Below are 19,354 nucleotides of genomic sequence, written 5' to 3'. Positions count from 1 at the left end.
TTTTCCAATGACATCAAAGAATATTCACAGAATTGAGCGGAATAAGAATCCAACAGCAGAAAACCCTCACTTTGCGTGTGTCCTGCCACTACCCAAGTACTTGGTTGTTGTATTGGCTCCCTTCAAATATTACCACAAGAACAGCGGCTGCACTAAAAGTCTTTATAGTGCCTAACTGGACTACTCGCAACTGATACATCAATAATGAATTAACACGTTCAAACGAACTTCAAAAAAGGCTTCTAATCATTTTTTAAAAAAATTAGAGTGATATTGTATATTACATTTTTTAATGGTATTTTTTGAATAAATCTAAAATGAAACACTGCGATCATGTGATTCTGTATGTTACATAAACCTACAGATTGAGGGGATTCCTTCTTTTTTTGTATTTGTTCAGTTCAAAACTTGTTAGTTGAATTTGAAGCATTAAACAGAAGACATACTCATTAAAAGGAGTGGCAAAATGATACAGACAAATAGGGTAAGCATAAAGGTAAAACCACAAAAACCTAGGTATACTTAAATTACAAATACAAAAAACATAGTGTAACTAGGGAAAGCATTTATAAAATGAGCAATGGAACAAACGTGTACCAGTCCTTGTCTGCCTCCCATGAGAGTCTCTCTTTCTGACTTTTCCCAGCACCTTTTATATTCTCTTCTCGGGGGTTTGACTACTGGTCTCCCTTCGATAAGTTGTTCCTCAGTTCATTTGAAATGTTTTGTCTGGTTAGCTTTTCCCAAAGCGTTTCTTAATCCTACTCATTGTGACATTATCATTGTGCCTTGCAGATGGTTAATTACCTGATAGTTCTTATTATCCCTAAGGAGGGTCAGTGAGGAGTTAAAACTGGGCGCAGCGTTCAGCACTATCTTGTAAACTCTTCCTTTGTGTTGCGCAATGCTGTCCGGCTCTGCATCTCATGTGCGTCTGTGAGGCATGTGACACCACAGGATCCCTGAAGCATGACACTCATGATCCTCCTCTCCTCAAGCCCTTCTTAGGCAATGCTCAGATCTATTTCTTCCAAGCTCCACGAACAGTGGGGGTTCACAGACTTCCAAACAGTCCCATTTGGACATCCAGTGCCAGTGTTGCTTGGGCCATGTAGGTCAGAGAGTAAACACGTCACATTAATATATATATATATATATATATATATATATATATATATATATATATATATATATATATATATATATATATATATATATATATATTCTTTATTTGTTTTGGTTGTTAATCACAACCTTTCAAATATTTCATACATTTAAAAGACTTATACATTTGTTTAGGTTACAGCTCATCCACATTTGACAACAGGTGAGCGATAAGTATTCACCACATTTTACAATCCTATAACAATCTGTAACCAATTTTGTTGGATTTCAAGGAGTCGCCCACTACATAACAAACCTATATTACAACACTTAAACAATAAATATTTAAGTCCTTCTAAAACACATTTAAAGGATATTTTAAAAATCTTGCCTCAAATGTTTTAAATGCAAACTTTCAAATTTGTAAAGCATCGTTTATTGAGGGAGACTATATGAAAATGCAGACACAAGCATGAATTATACAACACTAAAACTTGAATTATATAAATACAAATATGAATCATATAACACTTAAAACACTCAATCTAAAACTTTTTCAGAGACATTCAAAAAAGATGTTAATATTCATGCCTCGAGAAAGAAGATCTATATTTCGATTTATAGCAGGTTACATTGTTATGAGACCATATAGTGATTCTAGCAGTGTCTTTTCCACTCAGTAATTCACATGGACTGAAAAGAATTTGAGTCTCGAGCTACAGATTTCAAAGAATAATGTACAAATGTGTGTAAGGTTTAAATTCATAGAGCACTCTACACTTTACATACAGGCCAATAGATTTTAACCCACAGTTACTACAGATCTTTCTTCACTAGATTCATTGTAAATATGTAATATTAGTAAGTAATTGATTGTTGCAATATTTACAGATATATGATTCACATTAAGGATTTTGGACCAAAATTGTTGTTGAGATAAGATTTGAAATTTACAAAAAAAAGAATCGAAAAGTTATTTCCTTAATGGGGTTAAAGTTTCAATTTGATCAAGTTGCTTACGGAATCTACATGTTCTACAACAATTTGAAGCTTTAGAATGTCTCACAATTTGTACTCTTGAAGGCCATAAATTAAACCATATTCTCATTAAGATTGCAGCATATTTATTATCCAGGAATTTCATTAAATATATTGGAATTTGGTGAAGTGCTTTTAATTGAAATTCTGCATTTTTAAAAATTGAACAGTTGGTACAATTGCCCCATGTTGCACACCAATCCCACTGCATAATTATTTTTTGGCTCGATCAGGATTCTCTAGCAGTAGTTGCTTGCTAATATCAGCATTTCCATCACCAAAATACAATGCTCTTTCCATGTATTCAAAGATTTCTCTTTTTTACCTTTGAGTATAGCCACGAGAAGAGGAGTTAGATTAGCGTCATGGGATTTGGTCAAGAGGCATTTCCAGAACAGAGATAGGAATGTCCACACTACCACAGACGCAAGAGATACAAGTCCAAGTTCATATTGGATAGTAACCATTGGGATGCTTTTTGGTAAATATTTTATTTCCAACAGAGGCCTTCTATGTACTCCCATTGAGGATGGTTCTCGGGGAGTTTTGCCTGTGCTCCATATGTGACAACTGATATAAACTTTTGTTTGTAAAAGTTGATAATGAGACACATGGAACATTTTCCAAACTTATTTAGTATTACACAGTTTGGCTTGGGACGTCGATGTTTGCATTTTGAATTTCAATTCAATTTTGAAAGGTTGGTCACTTGGGTTAATATTGATATTTTGTCCCAGATATTTGCACTCATGGACAATATTAACAATTAAAGTATTAATTGTCCACTTGAACTTTGGGGCATGCTTGCTTACATTGGAATGCATTATCAAAATATTTGATTTCTGCATGTTTATCACTAACCCATTGCTTACTGCATATGAAGTCAAGGCTTTGAGTTTTCTTTGAAGGCCTATCTGGGTCTGATCAATTAGCACAAGATTGTCTGTGTAAAGGAGCCAAGAAACAGGAGAGTTGTCAACTTTAGGTGGAAATGATTGTGGCAAGTCTGAAAATGTATTAATATCGTTGATATAAAAATAAAAAAGAGTCAAAGCTAAAATACATGGTTGTTTAAGGCCAGAATGGGTTGGAATACATTTCGATAACATTGTGTCTCGAGTTAGTTTGATCTTAATGGCAGTCTTTGAATAAAATTGATACAGTATATTTAGAATAAAAGTTGGACATCATGTGTCAATTAGTTTAGACCATAATATGTTTATCGAGACAAAACAAATGCTTGTTTAAAATCTATAAAAGCAAGATAAATTGGTTGGTTCGTAATTATCGGTTGCTTTTTCAGGGCCGACAACAGGAGGAGGTTGACAGATGTTCCCATTCCTTTGATAAAACCTGACTGATGGCGGTCTAACAAGTCAGCTGATATAATCTATTTGCTGAGCTTTCAGAGTATTGGACGTGCACACATGTTCCCAGGAATGTCCAGTAAAACAATGGGTCGATAATTTGTGGGACCATTTCGACTTCCCTTTTTAAAGACTGGAATGATGATCATCTCTTTCCATGAGTTCGTAATCAGACCCGTTGGCAGTATGTTCCAGAATATGGTTTGATCAAGATGGGCTTTCAGGGTAAGATTTGAGAGGCCATCAGGGTCAGGCGCTCTAGAGGAACTAAGTTTATTAATTAGCTTTAGAATATCTGTGTGATCAAAAATTAGTTTAGACAGATCTGCTGTGAGGAATTTCGGGATTAAAAGGCTGGCCAGACACCTTTGAGAACAGCTCTTTGAAATTATTGACCCAAGTGTGTTCACTAACGGAGTTTATCAGCAGAGATGAGGAAACATTGGAATTTTCTTTCTGAAGTTATCCCTATATTAGGGCACTTGATTTGGTAGTTGTTGCTGGCAATATTCGTTCACCATTAATCTGATGTTTAGATAACTTGTATTGTTATACAGAGTTGCATTTTGAGGGAATTTATAATCGCGTTGTAGGGCTGTTTATGTTTAAAGATCGGTCGGAATCCCTTACTGTTTTTTTTAGGAAAGTATCAGTGTGTGCCATATTTGTAGGTGTCAATGACATCGCAAAATTAGTTTGTAATTGATTTTAAAAGGATTTGAATTTAGGTAATGTCCATTTTGTTCTATTTCTATCCTGAGAAAGTGCAATTGGGTGTTCATAGTATTCCCGCAGTATTTTTTGAGGTAACATCCATGTCATTTGCAGTATGTTGTGTTCGCTTGCTACGGAAGGTAGAACAGTGAAACTTTTTATTCTATTAACAGCACTATCAGAGATGAAGACATAATATAAAATGGCAGAAAAAGATTCTCTTTTCCATTTAGGTGCTGGCAGGATATCACCAGTTATGGTACCATTTAGCATTGTAAAATTCCTTGCAGACATCAAGTTAATCCATCTTCCTACTCTCTATGTAGGGACTTTGGTGGTGTTTGATATGCATCTAATGGTCAGATCACCAGCCACAAGGGTTGTTTGAATGTGGTCATCTTGTGCAATTAGATCTAGCATTTGATTTATGAGTTAAAACAATGTATCACCTGAAATCATCACTGGGTTCCAGTAAAGGTTTAGGATTGCTATATGTGTACCCAAAGGAAAGGATTGATTTGTTGAGGATAGTTTAATTAGTTGTATACCGGAATGGGGCGAAGCACATGCCTCTAGTTTAATTCCCAAATCTAATGTTACCACTATGAACATTCCTGCAGCGGGTTGACCCTTAATCTGTTTTGTTTCTGCCATCCAGGAAATTTCATAATTTGGCCACGTGTGTTCAGCAGTTATTCATGTCTCTAGTGACATTGTTCCATCTTTTTTTAATAAATGTTTGAACACTCGGGTATTCCAAACGGCCATCGTCAAATTCTGCTTTACCTCCGATTCCTGGCATTAATAGTTTTTAGGGTGATTCGTATCGCCAATAGCTTTTTTAAGCCACAAACAATTTCACTTGCCTGGATTTTTAGGATCCCTTAATAATTGACCTCTCTCCCCCTTGCAATTGATGAGGAGTGGTTCAAATTTATAGCGTGGAGGGGAGTTACTAGAGCAGTGCAAGTAATTTGTTAGCCGCTTCATATTAGATGAGTTTGTAGATCTTTCGGGATATGGAACAGCTACGTCATGCTTACGATATGATGTCTGGTGCTCATTCTCTGGATTTGTGGATCTTTGTACACATAGTTCAAAACCATGGTGCTGCAATTTTTCTATTGTGTTCCACAAAAGCTGTTTCAGAATCTGTGAAGGAATAGTCATCTCCACTGTGTCCATCTTGGATATATTGATAAATCTTATGTATTTGATATCTTGCGTTTGTGTACGTCTATTTGCCATTTTTAACATTAACAACTCCCTATTACTCGGGGGAACCTTGATAGACTTCCTGTTATCATTTCATCTTGCACTGCACGATCGATGGAACTATCTGTGTGGTGTCTTCCCCAAAGGGATTAGCAACTCGTCTGATGCTTTTTCACAATGGGGTGGGGATTTGCTCTGTTATGCTGACTATAGTCAGTGTTTGTGGATTGCATGGATGGGCAAGATCTTTTTTGCTCCATAGTCCTAAAGAGTGGACAAGCATCTGCTTTTACCACTGCATTTTCTTCATCATTGCTATTTGAAATTAGCAGCTGCAGTTGATGCAACGACTCAGATATTATTTCTAATTTTGGAAGAGAAGTTACAAAATAGGTCGAAAAGTTTATCATGTCATCATGGTCCTCCTCTTCTAGATTTATCAGGGAGCTCAGTTGTATACAGGAATTCTGGATGTGTGTTTCCGCTGTCAACTATGTGGTGTTCGAAGACTTTGAAGTCAGTCCACCAGGGGACGGATTGGTTACCGCTCTAGTCCGAGCTGGAGTGTTAAGTGTCTCAAAACATTTTTTAGATTTGTTATTGCTTATTCGAGTTAAAGAGGGCTGGATCCTGTTTTTTTTGTTTGTTTAAGACTCATGTTTCTACAGTGTTTTTTAATTTTCATTTCAGAGGGTGAAATAGATAAAAAAAAAACTGATTATTGAGCCAATTACTCGCCCATTGGTTCTTTTTCCACTGCAATTTCAATGATATCACATACATGAGTTGGCACAGGCATGTCTTGGGGTTTAGATATTTTGCTCAGCGCCACCTCTTCTATTATCGCACATGTCTGAGAACCTACCCCTTGAGACTTGCTGGATATATATCCCCCACTTGTTAATTCACATGAAATGGTGCTACATATGGGATTTGAATGCTTTGGACCCTGATTATCATAGTGTGTTATTTCAAAAGCCAGCTAATCGACTTTCACAGATAGAGCATTGAAAGGCATAGTATGTTGCAGGGTTTTTGTTTCGAGTAATTCCAACATTTTCATCAAGCTAAATATGCCAGCATTAATGGCTGATAGGGTTGTTTCTTACATATAGTTAGGTGAGTGGATCATCCCAAAGGATGGTCTCGGGTAGGTTTAACATATGACATGGCAGATGAGCCCGATGAGATAAAAGATGAATTTGCTGATTCCTTATATAAAATTGGCAAATTTGATAGATTTAGAGGCGGTTTTGTGGGCAAGTCCTCAATTTGTGTTTCGCCAATAATGATGGGAGATTGACAAGAGGCTATTATTGATTGCTCCAGAATTACAATGTCACCACTCCATTTTGTACAACTCACCTTATGTGGTTGTGACTGGATAACACTATTAGATTCTTGCATTATATTCTTTACAATTTGGGAATATAGAGGTGGAATATTGGAGTTATCACTTATATGAATTTGGCCTTCACAAAGCTGGGGTGATAACATTTTCTCTGAATCTTGTACATTGGTAATTTTTATCTCGATAGAGGTCGCCTCATTCATTTTTGTTGAGTATGCCAATAATTGTGATTCAGATACTGGCTCGTTTTCAAAATGTTATTTTCCCATGGTGGAATAGTCATGTCAGGAGGAATCAGTTGTGCGGTGATGGCCGAAATACTACATTTGTCTCTCTGGTAGAAATGCCTAATATCACCAGATAGTGATTTTGCTTGATGGGATTTCAGTTTCCTCAATCTCTTAGAGGCTCTTTGAGGATCTTTTGAATCAGTGTTTAGCCTGTCCTTGGGATTGTTAAACATACCAAAGGCAGTATCCGGCATGGTTGTGGTCAAAGTATACATAGCCATGATAATTATATTTCAATATAAGAAGAAGGAGGCACTCTCCAATGCACTCCCACAATGCACGCGTACAATGTGTGCGCTCTCCCGATTAAGTGGAGAATCTGGGAAAAGTGGGCGGGACTTGTAGCTCTGTTGGAGAAATGGATAAAAGTTTGCATAAGGATACGTTTAGATGACTATCCAATCAGTTAAAGTCATATATTTCCAAAGCAGCCCCTACCAATGCAAAGTCCAATGTTAATATAGATGTTATTCCAAAACAATATATATAGAATGGAGAATTGCAGCATCAGGAAACAGGAGTAGGATACTTGCACACAGCTAAACAGCACTCTCCAATGCACTGCCACAATGCGCACATTCATTTCAGAAAAGGTGGTGCAGTGTCCCTGGTCAGTAGTTGGCCTTCCAGATCCTGCTTTCTCTACTCTCGGGGAGACAAGATGGGTAAGCCACACCTAACCCGTCCCTACCCTCCTGATACCCCTACATATTAGAATGGGGTGTTCAGAGAACTCACAACAGATGATAAAACAACAAACAAGCCACATAGCCTTTGATAAATCTTGGGATGCTGCAAGTTCCAAAACAAGTCAATGTGCCTACCCACTAAGCTGTCCATACTCCAGACTTGACCTTTCCTCACAACACCAGAATATCTAATATAACAATCCTGCCATAGATTTAGACTGATGATTCCCTAATCTCTTTCCATAATGAATGCTGAATCTACACAGTAATGTCTTTGGGTATCCATTTACTTTTAAGACCCATATAGAATGTTCTCCTCTCTAGAATCCGACATGATAACACAGATCCCACATCCCCAGTACACACCCTAATAGGCTTTTATCCAGCCTGAATGAATGCAAACATTACCAAGACCTTAGACAAAAGCTAAAACAAAAACATTTCAAAAAGCGTAGAATTACTGATTTTATCTGAATTTAGTAAACCCATAGTTGACAGGGAGACATTTTGGATATTGTTGGCCAGGAACATGAAATGCAAAAGAAAGAAGTGAGTTTTCTATTAACACAAGTATATGTCATAAGGGGTGCACGGGAACAAGAAAGCAAATTATAAGAAAATAATTTAAGAGGTCATGCCTCAAAGAAATGAAAAGTATACAAAGTTTCCTTGCAGTAAAGAGTCCCATCCATCCAAAAGAGCTCATGCGCTTCCCGTTGTGTGAGGCAAAACTATTCAAAATCAACAATACCATTGACATTGACCATGAAATCTGTACATCCTTCCAACCTCTTTGTTGTCCAGGTTCCCACAGCAACAATAACCATTTAATGCAACAAGCCAAGATTTTCAGGCAGCTGGTAAAATCAAAGCTGCCAACTGAAATATACCCAGAGTGTTCATGGAATGCTTTATAAAAGCTTTTATCAAAAGATATTAAAGTAACTTGAGACACTTTCCTCCACAAAGACAGTTTCCAAAGCATCCCAATGTTCAACTGTGACAACCATACTGAAGAAACCAAGAAGTGATCAGAAGGTTGCATTGATCCATCTCTCCATTTCAAACCCTGCCTTCATGTACCAAATACTCCAGGTAGAAATTACAAAACAACCCCAAGAGTGGAAAGCAAGAACATTGTTCATGATCAGCATTCAAGCTTCTGATCCACCAAGAGATGGTGAAGACAAAACTGTCGAATAAAGCAGAGCAAAAAAGAGAGAGAGGGAAACCCCCATGACTGCTTTAAGAGAAGATGTCCAATCAGCCCTCAATGAAGGTTCACCCGCGAACTGTATTCTTCTTTATCTGTTTGTGGTCAACAACAAAGCAGACCAAAGCTGCACAGGGAACCAAGCTGCACCTCACTGAGGAGGGCCAACATGGCCGAAACATATCTGGTTGGTTGAGTTTCCATGCAGAGGGGACCCAGCCTAGCAGTTCGGGCTGGGCTGCTACCACTGCGGGCAGTACCTGACTGATTTGCATATGACTGGACCACTTTTGCAATGGCGCAGACGGGCTAAAAATTGGTGGTGTAGAAGGTTGCCCAGAGCATTGCCAGTGGTTAAGATGTATTCAAAACCTTCCACTCATCATTTTTTGGTTGTAGTTTGTGTCCCTATGTGAGAGAGGGTATGCCCAGACATGGGTCCCTTGCTCGCTGTGCCATATGGAATCAAGCTGCACCTCACTGAGGAGGCCCAACAAGGCCAAAACATGTCTGGGGTTGCTTGTGTTTCCATGCAGAGGGGACCTGGCCTAGCAGTTTGGGCTGAGCTGCTACCACTGGTGGCAGTACCTGACTGATTTGCATATGGCTGGATCGCTTTTGCAATGGCACAGACAGGCTAAAAAACAGTGGTATGCAAGGTTGCCCAGAGCATTGCCAGTGGTTCATATTTATTGAAAACCTTCATCACTTGTTTGGTTACAACAACAAAGCAGGCCACACGATCCTCAGCAAAGATTTTCCAGAATATCAGGTCTAGCACTAAACTGGATTTGATCCACCATTTCAGATCATAGTCATGCATATCATCATTTGGTTGGAAAATGAATCTTCAGAAAGCTCTAATGTACCTGGGTGCCTTAAACATACATATATCTGTTTAAAGGAGGGATACGTAAGCATAAATGGATCAAAGGTCAAGATCCTATTTATGCCTGGGCCTGAGAACAACCTGATATCATGACAATATCAAAGGAAGCAATTCCAATTAACGCATTGTTTGCTCCAAGTTTAATTAGGCAACCGCTTGCATATACGTGACTGCTTTTTTATATGCTCTGCCATTATAGCACTTGATGAAGGGATGAGTCTGAAACCTGTTGGACTATTTCTGAAATTAAAACAGAAATATAAATTTGTAAGCTATGGTTTATTAAAATAAAATACATAAAGAATTGAGTAATGTAATTGTTATGAATTTTTGGGATATTCTCAACAAGAGAGCAGAAATTATTTTACAATTAATAACCACCTTTTCGAAAAGCATCTCAATTAACAGCCCAAGAAGTAAAAGAAATTGCAATGATTTGTGTCTGAGACCTGTCATGTATGTCACAAATAAATGTAGCAGAGAGAATAAAGTACTGACTGCTAATGCTGGAGAAGGTCTTACCTTACTTTAAATGCAGCAATCAAATTGAGCTAAGTAAATCTTTGCTTCTGTCCCCATAAAAGAACCTGAAAGTTACCTACTCAGACCCTCCCAAAAAAATAGAGGTCCATAAACTCCAACTAATCGAGATCAGGCTGTTAGATTATGCCCTTGGTGGATCAAAGTTGTCCTGACCTGTCGGTTCAGTGTCAAATGTAATCTACTGGATAAAAGAGGACCCCTGACCGGTTACACCAGCGTCGTAGGTAATCTACTGGATAACGAAGGGCCAGAGGATAACATTTCCCATTCTGTGCCTGAAGTTCAGGGAATAATTGGAAACCACTCTGAAATATCAGAGGCTAGCCCCCCACTCCACCCCACTTCACAATCTGAGAATCAATGCTACTAGAAAAAGGTGCCAAACTCCATGCACATGTTTCCAGGTTAGGAGGAAAATGAACCATGATACTGGGCACCTGCCCCAGTATGGTCCAGGTCACCACCCCTCCAGCACTATCTGAAATGTCGTCAGGCCTAGTATGATAGTCGCTTGTTTTGTTCCTCCCCTCCCTTTCTGCACCAGTCTCCCTCACCTTTTGTTTTTCTCCAGCTCTACCAGAAATGTCGTCAGGCCTAGTACGGTAGTCGCCTGTCTGTTTCCATTTCCTTCCCACTCTCCCCCTCCCTTCCTTATCTATGTCATAGCTCTTGCACTATCCGAAATGTCATCAGCCCGAGTACGATAGTTAATATCACATCCTTACTGTTCATGGCCTGTAAGAATGTGGTTGTATTTTCCCTTGTTCCCTCCCTTGCCTTGAAGCGCTTCGAAACACATTGTGTATAGGCGCTATATAAATAAACGATCATAACCTCTGAAAGTCCAACCATGTTTACATGATATGAATTCAAAAACGTTAAAAGGCGGGAACACACCCCAAACATAACCCTGAACTACATCCACCAGTACTGTGCAGTGGCCACAATTGAGGTACGTGTGTGTGTGTAATACAAAACTCCCAAATGAAGTCCACGCAATAAATTCCTAAATTTCGACCGTCATGATTTCCACATGCTTGCTTTAAGAATTTGAGAGTCAATCCATCTTGAGCTCTCTCCATTACTTTCTCTCTCTGATAATATTCCTTAGACTCTTCTGATCCTGAGTTAAATAAGTGATTTTCAGAAATGTATTGGGGTAATAACCTAAAGAATGGACCCCTGCACACAAGCCCCCATTCATCTCTAAATCTGTGTTTATAAATCTGTGGTATGGGCTCGGTGAGGGTGTTCAGAGACCGCAAAGTTCTGCATGTTCTATGATTTGGGGTGATACTTTTGCCTGCCTCCCAAGAAAGATGTGTGAACTCTGACCTGGAACTTAAAGTCAACCATTTTGCAGACTGGAGGACATTGGAAGGCGGCATAACGAGGTCTTGTCAAGATCCCTGGGCTGCATTTTCCAAATAGATTTGACTAGTGTACTTTCAAGAGTTTGCAGGTAATTTATTTCCTTCTGGGGCCTGCTAATTTTTTTTATTAGTTTAGTATTTTCACAGAATTCTAGAAGCAAAAAGTACGATACAACTCGAAGAGTTTGTGGAAACAAACAACATAATTCAGGGTTGGCAATTGTACTTCTGATCCACTGGACGGATGCTAACAATACCGACTGGCTTGAGAGAAGACCACCTGTCGGCCTCTTACGAAGGCTCGCTGTCAGCCTTTATTATGCTAGATCTTTCCAAATCAAGACAATACGCGAACGTGAATAAAGTTGGCGCAGGAGCTGGTATTCGAGGCAGAAGTAGGTTTGTGAACCATTTTAGTCGATAATTCTTTGTTTCATAGTAACGTCGATCATAGCGTACATTGGCATTCACAATTACCCCAAGGTTTGAGCAGCTTTACAGAGAGTTGTAGATGGCCAAGTGTGCCTCCACATTCACATGGGAATAATCAAGAGATGCGAAGGCCAGTTTCGGGCTGTAAGACTCAAACCCACCCAGTGCCATGCAATTTGGCTAAGTAATGTAATACATGTAAACTGCATGCAGTTCTGATGTGGTGCAATCTATGGGTGCCAGTGACTCTTAACTCTAGCACACAACTCCGTTTTTTTGCTGTTTTCACAAAGCGGCCCAATGTTCTGTTGTTGTTGTTTTTTTTTCTAAAGGGGATAGCGAGTACCATACAACTGGCCATTTTACTTCGTCTGAGAGCTATCTGTCTGAATTAAGAACTAGAGGCCAAGCTTTGATTTGCAGACAGTTGGGAGCTATGATGGACAGCAACAGCAGAGCTTCTGCCTCAAATGGCACAGAGCCTCCAATGTTGAAGTAGTAGCAGTAATACATGATTTTGGCTAACGCCATTTACAAGCAAATAAACATTCACACACAAACGTACACAAAATTTTAAACACTAATGGAAAAAACTAGCATTTAAAATGTGCTATCTTGAAAGGATAGATACTCAAATAAATAACCTTCCCAATAAAATGATGTTAAAATGTCCTTTCCAATCATTTAAAAGAGGCCATTAACATATTCACAAAATGTCCATCGGGGCAAGACAGGATAAACAACATTGCCTCTGAAACTGATCTAATGTTATTGGGCCACATTACGAGGTCAGGGACCAGCGGGTTGCTGCCGACCCCGTAACATGGGATCTGCTGCCTGTCTTCCCGGTGCCACCAGGACATTACAAGTCCCGGCATAGCGGGAAGTCAGGCGGCAGATCTTGTAAGTCCCCATTCCCATGGGAATCAGAAGCATCAGCACTGTTGCTGATGGTGCCGGTGCTTCCATGGCAACTCTGCTTGGCAGGGTCTCTGAGCCTGGGTGGGGTCAGACCTTTGGGCGCAGCGGCCCCAGCAGGCAGACTTGTAGTGTGGCGGTCCGGAACCAAAAGTGCTGGTAAGCTTACCGGCATCCTTGTTTCTGGACCACCACACTTGTAATGAGACACGTATGAAATAACTATGCAGTCACTGATGCCTTAAATCCAGTGATATCGAGCAAATTAGCAGAACATGTGGTAAATGCTCAATGTCACCACTGCCACAGGTACAGTACTTGTTCTTGAATAACCAAGACATTCGACCCCTTACCGGTAAAATATTTAATCTCACCATTTCCATAATGCGTCTTTGGGCAGGGGACTAAATTGTGCTCATTGAGATGTTCACATGACGTGTGCTATGTGCCGCAGTTAAATATTTCAATGAGCACAAATTTGCCATGCTACTCATGGCTTGGTCAAATCCAAACTCTTTTGCTTTCATTTTTAGCTGTTGCTTATTATTAGTACCGCCCCTTAAGCTGTGTGGTGTCTTCGCCCCACATCCGGGATAGGGAGGTGCACCCCCTGAACCAGGAATAAATATTGTGGGAGAATAATTTTTTGCCATTTCCCCCATTATGTTCCTAATGTTAGGGTTTTCTGAGAGGCTCAGAAATAGTTTACGATAATAGTTTCAAAATCTTAATTCAACCCGCACACTAATGCTTGGGGCCCCACTTCCAATCGTAAAGCCTCCGCTGGGGCACTCTGACCCAATCCCAGTAGCTTCCTCAAATATATGTGCAGAATATGATCCAAAGCAGAGCAATTCGCACTAGCCCAGATTTCGCTACTATATAAAACGGATGAGTGGAACTTGGCTTCAGGAACCTGGATACATTTATCGAGTCAGTGGCCTCCGAATTTGTGATAGAATCTCATCAGGCTGCCCGGGCCTGTCCATAGCCAGTTTTGGATTGACTCAAAGTGTAAAATATAGGAACAGTTTCTTGAGATAACCACCCCTAAATGGCAACACGAGCCAACTACATCAATTTTAACATTATTTTTAGAGCAGGTGCGTTTCCATGTATTGCTGCCTAAAGACCACTATTATCGTTTTAGTAAGGTACAGACGTAGACCATTGGATTTGAAATAACCAGCAGAGTGTTTCAGGCAATGCCCTTAACCCTTTGATGTCAAGACCAGTAAGCTTTCAGCGCAAAAAGAAAGGAAATAAAAATCAGGGGGCCATTGAACATCCCTGTCTTACTCCATTGTTGGTTACAAACTCCTTGGATGCCCCACAACTTGTCTGGCCAATAACAGAGACCCCAGTATCGGAATAAAGACAAATAATTAACTGCAGAAGAGAAGCGGACACATCCAATTTTTGGAGTTTACTCCACAAAAGGGATTGATCTAGAGAATCAAAGGCCTTTGCTAGATCCAGGGTGGGACTGGGGCATAAAATTGTCTCGGGCACCAATGAAAAGGTGTTCCCACAGTTGTAAATGGCAATTCATTCCTTTCGTAACAGATAGTTTGAGTAGTACCCAAGGGGGAGTTTTTTGATAAATTGTGATGCAAATTGAGCATTTTAAAGAATATTTATTCAGTAACACTGGTCAAAACTACTAGCCGCATGGTGAAGTAACTTATCAACCTGTCCCATATTGGCCAAAATAGTGGCCCACTTTGACCAACAAAAACTGTCCCACACTAGCATTTTGCGTTTTGGGTTCACGCTTTGCCCTATTGCTCTATATACCAGTCCGAGCCTGGCTAGATCTACGAAGCCTGCATATACTAGACCACCCGTTATTACCAGATATTTGTCAACAATGGTTTTAAGAATGAATGCATGGTCAGTTGTAAAACCTTTCCTAGAACCTGCTTGGTAAGGGCGAAGTATGGTTTTGTCTACTGCCCACTTCTCAATCCTAGCTGCCAAACAGCAGGCAAAGATCTTAGAAGCACTATTGACTAAAGATATAGGTCGATAGCAGTTGGGATCAGCACGTAAATCCTTCTTAAAAACAGGTTTGATAATACTCTTATTCCACGAAGATGGAAGAACAAAAAACGTGCAATGTCTTTGAATAATTTCAACAAGACTGGTGCCCACCACCCGGGAAACCATTAATAGGTGTCAGACCTAAAACCAGGTCAGGGGCCTTGCCCAGCTTGGTTCCGTTGATGGCCTGCAAGACCTCCTGAATTGAGAAAATGGCCCTACTGTTAGAAGAACTTGACTAACAGCTAGCAAGGGATACTGTTACGTCTATGTTACCCTTTAAGGAGACACCCATTCAGAGGGTGACATTAAACTGCCATCATCTTGTGCACTATTAAGGAAACCACAAGCAATGAGTCTCTAAAAACCTTTCAGGTTATTTTCCCTGATTGTCTTGTCTATCAGATCCCAACACAACTCTATAAATAATTTGTTCTTGAGCTTCAAAAGTTGAAAAATGCTGAAAGACAGGCGTGCTGCGTTGATCAGGTTTCTGCGTGGAACCTGAGGTTCTGCTTCCTTTTCTGCACTGTGTCAAAGGGATGGAGATTCATCTCTCCTTCACTCCAGAACCTTCTAATTTGGATATGTCGGAGATAACCTGCGCGTGAGCCAAGAGATCTGACACTCCCAATTCTGCGTGCAGTGGCCAGAAACACCCCACTGGTAATGGACTGTGCCAGAACCCACCTTAGTCGGAAGCACTGTGGACTGAGCACACTGGTTGCTCAGGTGTGAGGTCAAGATCAAAGACAAATCCAGTCTAGTTTACCTTCTCACTGAAAACTGCTATTCTTCTAATATAAGGGCAACACAGAGGTTGTGCTGGGCCTGTCTTCGTGTCCTCTGAAGTAGGATAGCCTATCTCACCGATGCTGAGTTGGAGGCCGCTCTCTGCCGTCCATTGTCCATCATCATCACCTCTGAGGACACTTCAAGCAGTTTACAAAGCCTGCGCTTTGTTGGAACCCTGTACCAGGCAATTTACAATGTCAAGGAGGTTTATTTTCGATATCCCCTGCTAAAGTATATGTTCCTTGTCAATTTCTTCACTAAACCAAATCTGTGGCAATGTTGACAATGAGTGTGAGTGAATGCACCGCACAAGAACACAGCACACCACGCTGCTTGTTAAAAAACTGTATTTCGGGAAGTTTTTCAGCTCTTGGAATGTTACCATGCTGCCTGTAGAGGTGTATGCAGAAGGAACTCCAATGGAGACTGAAGCGTGTGGTGGGATAGCAGTACAGTTATGCACTTCAAGTATGCAAGGGAAGCCTGGCCTTTTCAAACACTTTGCGTTCACCACTCCCCGTTCATTAATTATCATGATAAATCAATACATCTATTTATACAGTAGTGTTAGTGGAAGGCCCAACTACAGATCATTAGTGGTGGCTATGCTGCGCTGGATAGCGTCTTGTAATACTGTACTAGAAATCACCCACTATCTATACGTCAGTACAGGCACGCCACCACGCGAGGCCAGAGTGTAAACAAAATATATCATGCGCAGTGCCAACAATGTCAATGTAAGGTCAGAGTGTAAACAAAATATATCACGAACAATGTCAATGTAAGGTCAGAGTGTAAACAAAATGTATCACGCGCAGTGCCAACAATGTCAATGTCAATATATCACGCGCAGTGCCAACAATGTCAATGTCAACTCATAGTGTAAACAAAATATATCAAGCGCAGTGCCAACAATGTCAATGTAAGGTCAGAGTGTAAACAAAATGTATCATGCGCAGTGCCAACAATGTCAATGTCAGGTCAGAGTGTAAACAAAATATATCACGTGCAGTGCCAACAATGTCAATGTCAGGTCAGAGTGTAAACAAAATATGTAATGCGCAGTGCCAATAAAGTCAATGCATTGAACTATTTAACTATCAAATACTCGTGATGGTCATTATTGTGTATCAATACCCACAGCATACGATTTATTTTGATTGGAACCACACACACAAAAAACAGATAAAACGTGTGCAGAGGCTCCATTGACACGGCTCTGACATACATTTTAAGCACAGAAAAAAATCAGCAAGCTGAATTCATGCTTCTCTAAGTTCCAATAGGCGGCTGACAGTGTGAGGCGAGGGAGAGGCGCTAGGTGAGGGGCATGCGTGAGCGGTAACATGAACACAGCTCCCAAAACAGAAGCCTGTCCCTCCCTTTTCGCCACACATGTATGTACCGCCTCTGCAAGTTCGCGGAACGACAGTGGTGCGTGTAATGTCAGCTCCCTGTTACTAAATGAATAGCGCGGACGCTTAGAAGGGTGTCTTTGACGCCAGGATGCGATGCCCTCTCACGGTATTTCCACGCTGGGATTCCAGGCTCTTCCCCGAATGTGTATCATTTGTGAGCCAGGCGCAAAAAAACTTAAGGCACTGAGGTATTCCACCTCATGCGGGTGCCCTGGTGATGATGTAACAAACCTGGGAAGCAAACATCGCCTAGTGACAGTGCGAGAGCACCTTAGAGTCTGAACATCACACACACATGCTAATATATTTCCTCTTTCAATAATAAAACACATGCAAATGTGTAGAGTTTGCAACGCAAATAGAAACGGAACCGAAGTGCCTTGCGCGGGTCCCCACATAGCCCACAGGAGATACATTACAACGGACATCTGAATCACACACCTCTTCTTACATCATGCCCGAATCCCACCACGGCTACCACCACACGGCATTCACTGCACTAGAGCTCCGCCGTCGCCCGCGAGACGCCCCCTTACCTTATCACGGGGGAAGCCCGCGCTGCAGGTGAGCGGCGTCGCGAGGGCTCATCTCACCTGTCCGAGCCGCCGCCGCCAAGGGACCACACCTGTTCCCGAAATCATGTCCGCCACAAAATAAACATCTTCATCAAACATGTGAGAGAGTTAAACTAACAAATCATGTTCTGGCACACACGCAAAGAACCCCATAGCAACCAGGATGACAGCATGACAACGGCTCTCTCCGCGCTGCGCTGCTGCTGCTGCGCCGGCGAAAGAATAGCTGGAAAAAACCAAAGTGGGGGGAAAAAAAGAAGACAAAAAATCGCGCACGCCCACTCATGTTTGCCCTGTTTCGCAAAAATTATATAAATGAAAATGATGAATTGTAAAATACCGTGCAGGTGAGGGGAAGGCGGGCTGTTTTTCGCACATGCGTTTGCCTTCTCCGCCGGCGCGCTGCTGCTGGTATCTCCGGACGTTTTTTCGATAGTTTCTGGTCTCTGGAGGGAGAAAATACCTTCACGGCGCATCATGGCATCCAGGCAGTGGAGGGGTTTCCCAAGGAGCTGCGGGAGCGTCACGCTTCCCCTCTGCGCACATCAAAATCCAGACGCGGGGAATGCGCGCATTCTTGCAGCGCCTTAGCCGCCTTACGCCGTGCACTGGGGGCAGATTATGAATCGTATTGTTGTGTGCATCCGAATGTGCATGGTCATTCATGGAACTGTTTTAAGGCTTTGTTTATTTCAGCTAAGGCGCTGTACCGCGCTTTACAGAAAACCTTGTTTTTGCAGCAAAGGAGCGTGGGGATCTGCTCGTCGTACGATTGCACGAAAATATCACGCCACATGATAAAGGACTATATACATTTAGAACTTGAGGAATGGCAGACACATGGCAATGCCCAGAGTCACATGATTTAATTTTTGGTCATGATGCCGAGCCGGGATTTGAACCCAGGTCCCATAATCAACAACCTAAACATCAAACCACACCCCTATCGAGGAAAAAACAGGGACAGAGCTTCCCGTGTTTTGACCTTGTAGCGGTCTGACGGGTATGTGGCATCTACATGGACACGTGCCTGACTCGTTTCAATCACACAGGTGGGGAGCTTCCATCACACAGCTGGGGCAGTTCTCTATTTGGATAATGTACACAGAGCCACGCTCTGCTTTGATGCCTCCTCGGCGCACACTGATCGGTTGCCGGTGCACACATTGCATAAGCAGCACAATGATACCTGGTGTTGCCTTAGAGGGCGAGGTCAGACACGGATGAGGTGGGACAGGCTAGTCAGATAAGGGCAGAGCAAGGGCTGAGAAGAGTTAACTCCCACAAAAGAGAATGTTGTTGTTGTTGGAGCCAAATTCACATTGCTGCAGATTGTTGAGTAGAGGTGACGGTGCACAACCTGATTATTAGATCTTTAGTTACTCAA

The 19,354-nt window shown here is 41.2% G+C and overlaps 1 protein-coding gene across 7 annotated transcripts in view; it reads right to left on the bottom strand.

Moving 5' to 3' along the window:
• Positions 1 to 18,617, bottom strand: part of DLGAP1 (DLG associated protein 1) — a 2,039,252-nt gene extending 2,020,635 nt beyond the window's left edge. For 5 of the 7 annotated variants that reach the window (XM_069620840.1, XM_069620845.1, XM_069620842.1 and 2 more), the window contains exon 1: positions 17,929 to 18,170. The gene's annotated coding sequence lies outside the window, so the exon portion shown is untranslated. Of the gene's footprint in view, positions 1 to 17,928; positions 18,172 to 18,307 lie in introns of those variants that run through there. The other 2 variants (XM_069620841.1, XM_069620846.1) reach the window with 2 other exon arrangements.
• Between the last annotated feature and the right edge of the window lie 737 nt (positions 18,618 to 19,354).

Source organism: Ambystoma mexicanum, chromosome 5q (assembly GCF_040938575.1).
Source record: "Ambystoma mexicanum isolate Mex_15411 chromosome 5q, UKY_AmexF1_1, whole genome shotgun sequence".
Classification (NCBI taxonomy): Eukaryota; Metazoa; Chordata; class Amphibia; order Caudata; family Ambystomatidae; genus Ambystoma; species Ambystoma mexicanum.
This window is presented reverse-complemented; position numbering and strand designations above follow the sequence as displayed.